This window comes from Chaetodon auriga, chromosome 3, assembly GCF_051107435.1.
Source record: "Chaetodon auriga isolate fChaAug3 chromosome 3, fChaAug3.hap1, whole genome shotgun sequence".
In the NCBI taxonomy this organism is placed as follows: domain Eukaryota; kingdom Metazoa; phylum Chordata; class Actinopteri; order Chaetodontiformes; family Chaetodontidae; genus Chaetodon; species Chaetodon auriga.
Window position 1 is genome coordinate 11,532,009 of NC_135076.1, and position 12,018 is coordinate 11,544,026.

Consider the following 12,018-nt stretch of genomic DNA (forward strand, 5'->3'; position numbering starts at 1 on the left):
ATTGTGCCTCTTTAAAGGATAATCTACATTTTACTTTTTTTCTTTTGCGTTCGGAAAATTTATCCTGCAGGCTTCTTTTTGCGCGTCTTGGTTAGGACATTTAATTGACTGTATATGTAAATGAAGAGATATATTTGTTTCAGTGACATTGGAGCAATGAATACACAGGAAGCACCTGAGGGCCTCTTCAGCCACATATCCTCCTCTGCACGCTGGAAGATGACCTTGTACTAATTTTTACTTTATCGTTGGGGCTCGTCTTTAAGACTTGATGCAACAGTATATGTAATTATAGACATGATTTATAGTATGTATTTTGTTTGAGTCGGTGGTCCTGTTTATCCTTATCTGATTTGTTTCTCTGAGTTTGCTTTGTGAAGTCTTGAGGAAGCAGTCCCTGAATGATGCTCATTACTCCCACCTCTTGTCTCAATAACTCAATCAGGACACAATAAATGTCCATGGAAAAGGGTCAGTGTAACCAATAAAGGCCTGTTATCAAAACTCTAAATACTCCTTTTCCCCAGCACATGAGAAAATGCCTCCTTTGCTCGTTTGAAGAAGTCAAATTTGTGACACTGCTCAATAAAATGTGATAAAGTCAGAGGATGAAACTAATGAACTTGATCATAAACACACATTAGCTTTTCAGTACGTTAATTTCAACCTGTATGCACCTAGATAGCATCACTGCTAATTCTTTATTTGGTTTTTATTATGTAGTCATCACAAAACATTCAAACAGAAAGAAATTATACAGTGAATAAGTAGACAAAATACACACATAAATGTGTACGTCAGTCTCTGTAACTGCAGTAACATTCTGTCACCTTGTGGCTGTATGAAGCAAACACATCATGAAGACGTCGGCGTCCAGGTGAACACACCTGTTGTACCTGTACTGTGGTACTTTAGTCATATGACAAATATAAAGACAGGAACTCACACATTGGAGTCCTTACTTTTTGAAACTGGGATTAAAATTTTCTACTTTGTCTTTTATTTAGCTGTGTAAGAAGGATATAACTATATGGTGACGAGTCACATAGTCTCAGCATGATTTTTGCGACCTGGGAGCTGCAGCTCGGTGTCCAGCAGTGGTTCAGGGGCGCTGCTTTGAACTGCAGGAATCGCTTAGTTGCCACTAGAGGTCACTATAACTGAAGTTTAACCTGAGCCGGATGTACATGTGGTGGAACTGAGATTAAAGTGGTTAAAGTCTCTACAGTGATTTTCTGCTCAGATCATCTTAATATTTATAATAATACACATATTTCACCACATGAAGTGCTTTACAGGCAGATTTCAGGACAAATGTTGTATTGTGTAATTGTATATGCACAAAGTGTCACAGAGAGAGTCTGATCATCTGAGATACTGAAGAGGTCGCTTCACAGTGGCCATGAATTATTCAATCTTTAGAAGTTACAAATAACACTCAGAATAAAAACAAATATTACACATATATCCATGTGTCAACTACTGTTCATTGAAGAACTGATTCCCACTGCTTCACCAGATATTGGAAAAGCGACTTTATAAAAGTGCAGATGTAACTGAGTACATTTACTCAAGCACTGCACTTAACAATTAATTCGGTGTACTTTTACCTTAGTTTAATATTTCCATTTTATGCAACTTTATTGTTCAACCCCACTACATCTCAGAGACAAATATTGTACTTTTCACTCCATTACATTTGTCTGAGAACTTCGGGTAATGGTTACTTTTTCAAAACCCTCGCTGTGCAGTGAAAACCATGTATTTAAAGGAACTGAATAATTAAATGAGTAGTACTTTTACTTAAGTTAAGGATCTGAATACTTCTTCCATCACTGTAAAAGTGTAAGATTATAAATCTGTTATCAGGGTCATACTGATGTATTTGCATTTTGCAGCCACACGGGGACAGAAGAGTAACATTTCTGGAGCTCAGTAGGTCGGTTACTTCAGTGATGTCTGTATCCTTAAAGGCCCTCTGTGCTGGGTTTCTTGTATTTGCCATAGAAGGACATGATGGTACTTTCAGCTGCTGGCTGAAAGCACAGAGACCTCATGCCATGCTTCTTTCCCCACAGAGAGGGGGATATGTTTATGGTTCTGGATGTGGTTTGGGAGCTCTGAGCCGTGCTAAGAGGTCGTCTGTGAGGTGATAATGACTTCAGGGATCCCAACTGGAAACCTATCAAACACAAACGTTTTGAATTAAATTGCAGGCAAAATTACGTCCCATTCATGACCAAAAAGATCTAAATCCAAGCATCCAGAGTGATGCTTTGTCTGGTCAAGTGACTCAGACTCCCCCAGAAGCCCGCCAGCAGCAAATCTGTTACCTGCTTCCTGGTGTGCAAAGCAGCAGCTTAACATGGGGGCTTGAGATAAGACAGCCTGCAGCAGAAATTCTGCACATGTGAAAGTTCTTTGCGGCTCAGCTGATCTCTCAGCTGTGACAAATTAGCATCACCAAGGAAAGACTGAGCTTCGATTCAAAAAGTGAGCGGCCTGTCTAAAGAAACACTAAAGGTGAGCAATGACCCTATTTATTACTGTATAAAAGACAAACTTTGAGAAACACACTGAATTTCCTTCATGGTAACTTATTGAGTCCATGGTGAAGGAGATTTTCTGAGCTGATTAGGTCTCTGAAATTCTCACAACACTTTGCTGCTGAGGTGGTGTAAACAAATTAAGTATCTGTGAAATGTAGTAATCTTGTTCTTAAGATGCAGCTTTTGTTCCTTAGTGGAGAAAAATAAGGTTATTAACTGAAACATTCTGTTTGAAGACCATTTGAGCTGTTGAGTGTTCCCGGCACAAACGATTTTGTTCAAAGGCATGAACTTTGCCATGAGGTCCCAAAGAGATTTATACTGCAGAGGCTTTGAAATGCTAATACATGAAAAACACAGCTGTGTAATGTTCACACAAAATTTTGACCACTTCTTCGTAGTGGTCATATGTGATATGTTGATCAAATAATCTTTATTATTGTGGCATTAATGAATGATAGCCATTGTTGCAAAAGTAAAGATATGAAATGTGTGTCTGACTGTTCCATTATTTAGTTTAATTACATTTGGTTTGATTAATTTCCCTCATTCCCATCTCTGCCTGGATCCATCCATCCTGACTGGCAGCACAAACACTTCCACAGAAAGCTTCCTCACCTCCCAGGAAATATCTGGTACAACAACTCTCTTCAAAAACAAGCCTGACTGACTTATCTTTGAGCTCGATGCTGCTGTCATCTGGAAGTGATTGCATCACCTCTGTGGAAAAAGGAGGAGAAAACAACTGAGGAGGTGAAGAAGAGGTGTAAAATGGAAACACTGATCCACAGCTTTGCCCCAAAGACTGAGAGGTTGCAATAAGAACTGTAGTGCTTGTCTTTAAAGGACAACAGCATTTACAACAACTCATGTCACAATTAGGCATTTTGCAAACCTATTCAGGTGTCCATTCATTTCTTAATAATATCAACATTGTCTATCTGATGAAGGTAAATCCAACACTCACTTTCCTCTTGGCTCTGTTGTTGCTCTCCACTCGATCACGAGGAGAATATCTGGCCCTAAAGCAGCTAAACCCTCAGACAGAGAGGAGGACAGCAACAATAAGATTGGCAGACAGAGGTGATGGCATAATCTGGCCGATTTAAGGAGAAGAGGACCCGGCCCCAAAACAATGAGCTGGAAGACGCAGATACACTGTAGAGCTGAGGCAAGCTGCAGGGTTGAGTGATAATTCTCTGTTCGTCTCTATAAGTGACACCTCTCACATTGGGCACCGACTTTTGACAAGTTGATGGTATACAAATATTGATTAGTGCAGCTTGGAGGGCTACATATTGTAAACATGCCGGTATGGCTCTTTAAGACAGATCAAGATGGTATAAGCTAGGTAACTGGAGGATTTTCTCTCCTGAAAATGTGATGTGCTCGTCACTGGTTAGCTGTGGTTGTCCACCGCGGTAAGAAAACATCCACCACTGCTGGATAAAATGCAAAATTAAGTCACATGTATAATTTACCTAAATCCTCTCCGACCTCCCAAAACACGATGGTTAGAGTGAGTGACTTTGTGTAAACTAAAGCAGATGTGCTGAAATCACTCTGTGGGCTAAAAATGCATAAACGTCCACATGTTCCTCATCCACTGGCGCTCCATGCAACGTTTCTCTTGCTCATGACATACTACTGTGACTATGCTGCATGTGTTATATTGACATTATTACATTCATTGGTGAATTTTTCACAATACAGTCTTACCAGCCATCCATCCGCCATGAACTGACCTGAGACATCTGTGTGTTTGTGTACTGACGTCACTGTTCACGCTCTGACTGTTGCCATCAACCCTGTTAATGGGAATCAGGGGAAAGATTTAGCAGTTTGACATTGTAAATCCTCCATTGATCGCCTGGCATTAATTCACGCAGCAATCATGAAGGGCTTTAGCTACTGATGTTTATCCACATTAGCTTTGAAGGCCTTAACATCTGGGGTAAAGGTCAGATTGTGGCAAGTTCACCACAAAACTCAACAAAGAAAATGAGGAAAATCCGCCTTTGCTGTTTGGAGCCGCATGTGCACGCTGCATTGGCTGTGCTCCCTCTTTGAGTAAGAGAAAAAAAAAAAAAAAAAAAAAACTTGGCTTGGTTGCCAGGCATCGCAGCCCTGCAAGTTGGATAGATTTGGGTTCTCTGGGAATGCAAAGCCTCTCTCTCTCTCTCTCCCTGTAATCTGTAATCTTGGCTGAGCTGCACTTCAGTTGTAGGGAAATCGATGTCATCAGCATTCACAAGGAGAAGGAGAGACAAGAAGCCAAAGGAAAAGAAGGAAAAACAGAGAGTTAAGGATGAAAACTATGGATTTAGAGAAGCTGCTGTGAGAGGAACAGGCAAAAACAGATGAGGTGAAAATTAAAAGATTGTGTAGTAGCAGGTGGAGCAGAGCAGAGCAAACAGAGCGATGGAGTGTGCAAAGCTGAGAGTGGGAGAGGGGAAAAGGCATGTAGACAGAAGCTGTGCTGACCCCCGGGAGCCTCTCTTGGGGCGCTTTGTGGCCCCTGAGAGGATTTGGGAAGACATGCATATTGATCTCTGACACAGGGTTGTAAATATATGAGCTGTTTGATGCCTGTTGTATGATTTATATCACCGGACACCTGAATATGATATATGTCAGAGCAAGAATTTTCCAGTGATGTGGCTCCATGAACAGTCAGAAGCTTCTCATATGACAAAACAGATGGAGGAAAAGAAAAGATAAGTAAGAACTCTACGTTTTGGTCCATTTTGGTGTTTGTGTTTGACCTGCTTTGAGTTATGCAGCTGTGCACCATGCTTTATTCAACAAGGGTTTCCTCTACAATGGCCTCTTCAGACTGGTGCAGCCTTCATCCAGGGCCATCATAGTACATACATGTAAGTCAATCATGGTTTGTGTCATTTTGCCACCTGCCTAAAGTTGTTTTTCCCCATCCTGAGGGTCACTAAGAAGATTACCTACCATGTGAAAAGTTTGTATTTTCAACATTGTTATTTACTGTAACATATTTTATAAGCTGCATAGAGACTGAATCTATGGTCCTGTGGTTGTTCTGTCAAGTGACTTTAATAAATAGATAAATAAAAAATACAAGCATTCATCTTGAAGCCTCTGAAAACTTGACTTTGAATCGTTCTTATAAAATGAAATATTAGTGACAAAATAAGCAACAATCAATGCTGATTGAATGATTGAAGTGCCTCTAAATCCTCGTTGGTGGATGGAACTACACCATATCACCCTTTTCCAAAAACAAAAATTTTGAAATCTGATGTGAAATAACCAAAACTTTTCTGACTTTGGTAGAAAAGTGTGTGTCGATGAGGGATTTCAGCACTTGTACTGTAGCAAGAAGCTGACTGAAGAAATATTTTTTGGGGGAGGGAGGGAACAGAACCATTAGCCTACATACTCATAGGGCACAAACTGATATTCAACTAGAACCATTAACCCGATCATTTGCATGGCAAAACCCATTTATCTGCTTGTTTGTGGTAGAAAACGTGAGATGCACATGAGTCTTTGAAAGGGACCTGGGGCAGCCTTTTTTTGTAAGCGGGTCAGATGAATGAAATGCCTCCAGATCAGTCAGTTAAGTATGTCACAAAGCATGCTTGTCTCTGGCTAACAGGGTGAAAGAGGCTCAGCCGAATGGCCCCCTTTCACTCTGACACTCAATTAAGGCCTAATTGGTTTGAGGTCCACAACAGGCATGTGGCAAGGCAACACCCCAGGCTTCTGTGCACTTGTTCCCTGTTTTCTGACTCCCCTCTCTGGAAATTTTCCTTTCATCTGTGAACAATCAAAGTAGGTTTTAAGCCAAGGGGTTGATAGCCTGTTTTCTCTTTGAACATGCACAGCAGTTTCAGACAATTACATTGGCATTTTTACAGTTCATCTGGCTCAGAGATGAAGTAGGTAATGAGGGTATGACACAGGACAGAGTGGTGTACAGTTAAGTGCAGATATGGATCCATATGACTGCGGCTATGGATCCATTTGTCTTTGCAATGTGTTCTTGTGGGAGCATATGCACGCGGGCATGAATGTGTATTATGTGAGGCATGTCCATGAGCGGCGTCAGCAGTTCAGAAGAGCTTTAATCTATTACTGGAAACCTCCACCACTGCTCTCCAGAGACCCATACAGCCATGCAACAGCAATAACACCCTAAACTAGGTGTGTACATGTCAGATGTATTTCTTTAAACCTACTGAAACTGCTTTCGGTCACTGAAGACATTTACTGAATCAGTACAAACTTTTCAACACATGCAATCAGTCCCTATTTATCAGTGATATGAAAATGAAAATGATGATCTGCAGTCTCAATTCTGAATTTTGTTGCTCACAACAGAGTAAACTAGTGTCTGTGATCACAATGAGGGAACAAGAGTGTGATTTCAGACACAGCCCACTGCTTAAAGGTCCTGCACACCCACACAGGTGTTCTCACTTATTCTGCCTGATTAGCCCTCTGTTCAGCTTGAAGTTTGGTGGAGCTGCTTCACTTGAACAGGTGCAACAAAACTAATGTGAGTCAGAGAGATGTCCATCATGCACATGTCTGTGCACGCTCACACATTGCTCTGAAGAGGTCCAGGCATGATGAGTAAAAACATGTGTGTGGGTGGGCATTAGATTTGTAGGGTCTGTAAGCATCTCTCTTGCACAGCTGGATGCAGTGATTGCATTGAGATACCACTTGTAGTCTGAATGAAAACCAAAGAGACCTTTGTTCCACCTCATTTCCTGTTTGGATAAAGGCATAAAATTTACACAAAAATAGTCCAAGTTTAGTCAAAACATTGTGGAAAAAATATGCATCAAAAACACATCACCACAACACCACAAAGAGCTCTTATTTTTGTATTTTTATACATGTGTTTGTTTATTTTCATGCTTTCATTCACTGCATTCCAAGCAGCTAATTCTGTTTGCTGGCTCCCTCCCCAAGACATAGAGCAACTATACAAAGACATAGAAATCATCACACACACAGCAGATTTTTTTATTATCTCAGTATATTTTAGAGGTGATACCACCAGGACACATCACTCATGGATTTAAGTTGAATTTCCACACAAATCAATCAGCAATACCATAATTTCCTTTTGATAAGAGTAGATAAGAGTGAAAATGTTCCTGTTAATTTCTGCATCACGTCTTCCTGTGTCTCTAACCCATCAGTGGTTTAGTCTGATGAAGCCTGGTATTACCTTAGTCTAATTTTTTGGACTGAAAAAGATTAATAAAGGCACATTTTCAGACACTAATATTGAATTAAATCAACAAATACTGGCTCAGAAAAGTCTAATAATACAAGTCTTCTCCCTCCTTAACTATTCTCTATAAGCCTGCTGTATTGTTGAAGAGGTCTGTTTGATCCAACAAGGATTTCAAAGCAATATCGACAGTTCAAGTAGAATGAAAATGATTGTAGGAGCCTTGACTCTGATCAGGGATTACATCTCTAATACTCTGTTCAGTCTTCAGACAGACTGGAGGGAATATAACCTCAGGCTGAGCTGTCAGTTCCATATCTCTCTTTTTTCCTATATCTGTAATTATAATATGCTGTATCTTGTCTCTCTGTCAGTTTCCTGCTGAGACATTTGACACAAGTGGCATCTGCCTGCAAATACGTTTACAGACAGTGAGCAGTGAACACAAAATGGCTTCAGTGACAACAACCTGCAGATTTGCTGCAGCTGAAGAATCCTGCTGAGAAACAAACACACACACACACACACACAAGCGCACACATGTACACCCAGCCACGCTAACACAAAACAGATGGCTTGGTCCCCAACCATGTGATGAGTTGCTTCACCGCAAAATCTTCGGGTAGGCATTGGAAACTCCAACAACAGTTCCCAAAAAGCCTGGCCTCTGTTGACCTTGACCCACGTTGGGTTACGTCACTTGGTGGGAACACCACGGCCTAGTTCTGCCCCTTTGTTTGTTTCCCTCTGCGTCCCATAGAGCCCGGGGACCTCTGGAGTAAAAACACTCAACAGTAGCAACCGGCTCGTGGGACAGTCGTGCACATTCCACCGTCTGGGAACATCCTAACAAACTGTCACGGGATCCAAGTTGTCATCAATGTGAGGGCGGGGTAGAGGCAATGGCACACATATGAAGTGCTCACATTATTAATCTGCTCCGGACTTAGCAAAAATGACTAAATTGGCTAGAAAAAACTTGGCTATAACCAGTGTTTTTATAATACAATGTGTGAAATAATATGGGAAAAGAAGCTCCCCCCAGTGTTGTGGAGCTTTACAGTGAGTTTCAGCTCACTGGTTGACTGTCTGACTTACATCTTCACTCTTTTGGTTCTCTCATAGTATTGTTTGCTTTCATAGCAGGAAGCTGTTTTCAGTGAAAAACACCCACTGTACACTTCCTGCTCGGCACCAAACAGCCGACAGACACACTTAAAGACTAGCTGGTGAACATAGTGGAGCATTTAGCCGCGGAAGAGCCAGATATTTCCCTCAGGAGTTGGTGGAGACCAAAAACAGAGCTAAAAGAGAAAGAATTTTGGACTTACATTTAGGTGGAAATAAACGCAACACCAAATGACATAAGCACATCTGAATTGTTACTACAAGTGCCATTGCGAAAAATTTAATTAACAGAATTGCTTTATATCCACAGCAATCAAGGAATATTGTCACAGACTGTGAAGAAACTGATATCTGGGGATCTTGAATCAATCGTCACTGAATCCACATCAAATTAAATTTCATCTGCATCAATAAAGTTCAGCCTAGTGAGCTCATACTCGTTCTCTCTTTTGACCAGACCTCTGTATCCACTTAATACTGAACCATGAAATGGTTTGCACTCCAGATTTGCATTCCAAACTCCAACCTTCTGTCATTATTCTTAGATAAATCAGCATCTGTTGACTCTCACTCATGGATATTTTTCATAGATTCATCCCTGAAAATATTTGTCCCCACAGCGGTGATGTTTGGTCAAGAGACAACATTTGAGGATAGAGAGGTCCTGATCTGTGGTTTCCTCTCACACCACACTGAGGCTGAGGGGACGAGGGCCTGTGGTGTTTTCCCATTCCAGCTTGGAAGACCCAAACTATTTTGAATGGTTGCTGTCATGACATGGAGGGGTACTTGAGGAGATTAGTGGTACTGTGTGGCTGCAGTCTGTGGCTCATTACAACCATTATCCTTAACCTGATTGGACGGCTGACAGACGAGGGAAGGTCTGAAGAATGTTTTCATTGGATCAACGCTGGGATTCAAAGTCTGCGTGTGTGTGTGTGTGTGTGTGTGTGTGTGTGTGTGTGTGTGTGTGTGTGTAAATTGTTATTGAAATAAATGACTTTTTTAGTTCTTTTTACACGGACACTTAGATACATATACTTATATACAGTCTGATCTTCATGTACTCTAAGTAACCAACGTTTTTCTGTATAATAGTTGATGTTTTGGGAAATACTTCACATTTATTTGCTTTCTTGCTGAGAGATCCACCGCTCTCATACTTGCCTGTTGCTAGAACAAGGAGACAGTTAGCTCAGCATTAAGACTGGAAGCGTGGGAGGCAAATAGCGTGGCTCAGTCCAAGGTTAAAAAAGAAATCCACCAACCCATGCCTCTTAATTTTCTGAATTAACCTGTTATATTTTAGTAGGTTGGTAAATGCACAAACAGAAAGATAAAAACAGCAGGCAGAGTGACTTCTGTGATACAGGCTAACTGTTTTCACTTGCTTCCAGTCTTGATGCTAAGCTAAGGTCACCTGCTCTAGCTTGATATTTACTGTATATGCAACCGTGGTATTAATCTTCTCATATAACGCAGCCAGAAAGCAAACAAGCACATTTCCCAAAATGTCAAATGATTCCTTTGCCCATGTTTTATCCGTCGCCCCCCATTGTTTGTGTCTCTAGTGGGTCCTCCACTCTGTCTTGTAAGCAGGAAACCTCCCTCCTTCCCACTGTTCCACTGTGCTTTTACAGCCTACCCACGTTGTTTGTGTGCACTCCATACACTGGCCACCCACTGTGGGGAAAAAAAACATACACAAATGGAAATAAAAATACCCCATCAGACCTCTGAATAGAGCGCAGGTTGAGGCAGTGGCATTTGCATAATCAGCTGATGAACTGCCTGTTAAAATGTGCTGCGCTACAGTCTGTTTAACATCAGCGGGTCTGATGGCTGCTTGTGGTTGTTGGTTGTTAAACGAAAGACACAGGCGTCAACAGCAGCCACAAACACTTAGGCTGCTTCAATTAGCAGAGTTGTGCATTACCACACAAAACCACTGTCTCCTGGACGGTGAAAATCAATGTCTGACACTGACATTAAAACACAGCAGTCCATCATCTGAACAGAGCTGCGTGTTGTCAGCACAGCTTGGGTTTCTGACAGAAACTTTAGACTACACTACTTGTAACTAAAGTGGTAATGTACAAATTGTCTAACATTTGTTGATTTTTATTTTATGTATCAACATCAGCAGCAAATATAAAAGCTTTCATCCAGTTTGTGATTGTCTTTAAATGTTCTGTGTTGTTACTTTCATGCTAATCTCTCAGCTCACCAAGTATAAATACTACTTTTAGTTCTAACAATAGAGACTGTTGAAATGTGTTGGGAACTGAATTTGTATTGTATTTGTATTATTAATAATAAATAATGTAATCCCAGAAATAATCACATTAACATAGAAGTATGTGCTAACAGGACTTCATGAAAGTAGTTGAATGTTTTTTGAGTGCGTATTATAATGAAAGCTGAACAGTCTTTGGTGATGCGACACCATTGTGAAACTGTTTTATGATGTCACAAACTCATGAAACTGTCAGAAAGCCAGATAGAATCTAAGTGGCAGTGAGGATCGGAAGATTGTTTTATGTGGGATTGTTGAGAAGCCCATGGCATCACCCTCTGGACTGACTCTGATGAACTGTAGAGGTGGAGGGGTGGAGGTTTGTTGCACCGTTGGAGCAGTGAAATGACAGATGACTGCGTTCCAGCTAACAGCAGCAAGATTACTGGTTGACAGAGGTCGCGGTGAAGTCATATTGGTGAAAGTGGAGAGAGCAAGAACACGAAATGTCCAGTTTCTGACTGAGCTTCATTAGTTAGACCACCACACTTTGTATTCCTCACTAATCCACATTTTAGCGTCGACAGCTGGGTGTCCTGTCCGGGTTTTACCCACCCAGAGGGCAACATCACACCCATCCTCTCACCACCAACACCACGTTCTCACCCACACACTCCGCCATTCTCACCTCAATCTGTTAAACCAAGAAGCTTATGTTCAAATCTGTAAAAAAAAATACACACACAACCACATCACATCCCCGCCATCATCCCCTCCTCCATAATCCCCTCACCCTGTTTTCACACAGCCCAGGGACGATGTAGAGGCAGCAGACAGACAAAGGGGCCCAGAGGTTGTTCTTGGATTACATGAGGCTGATA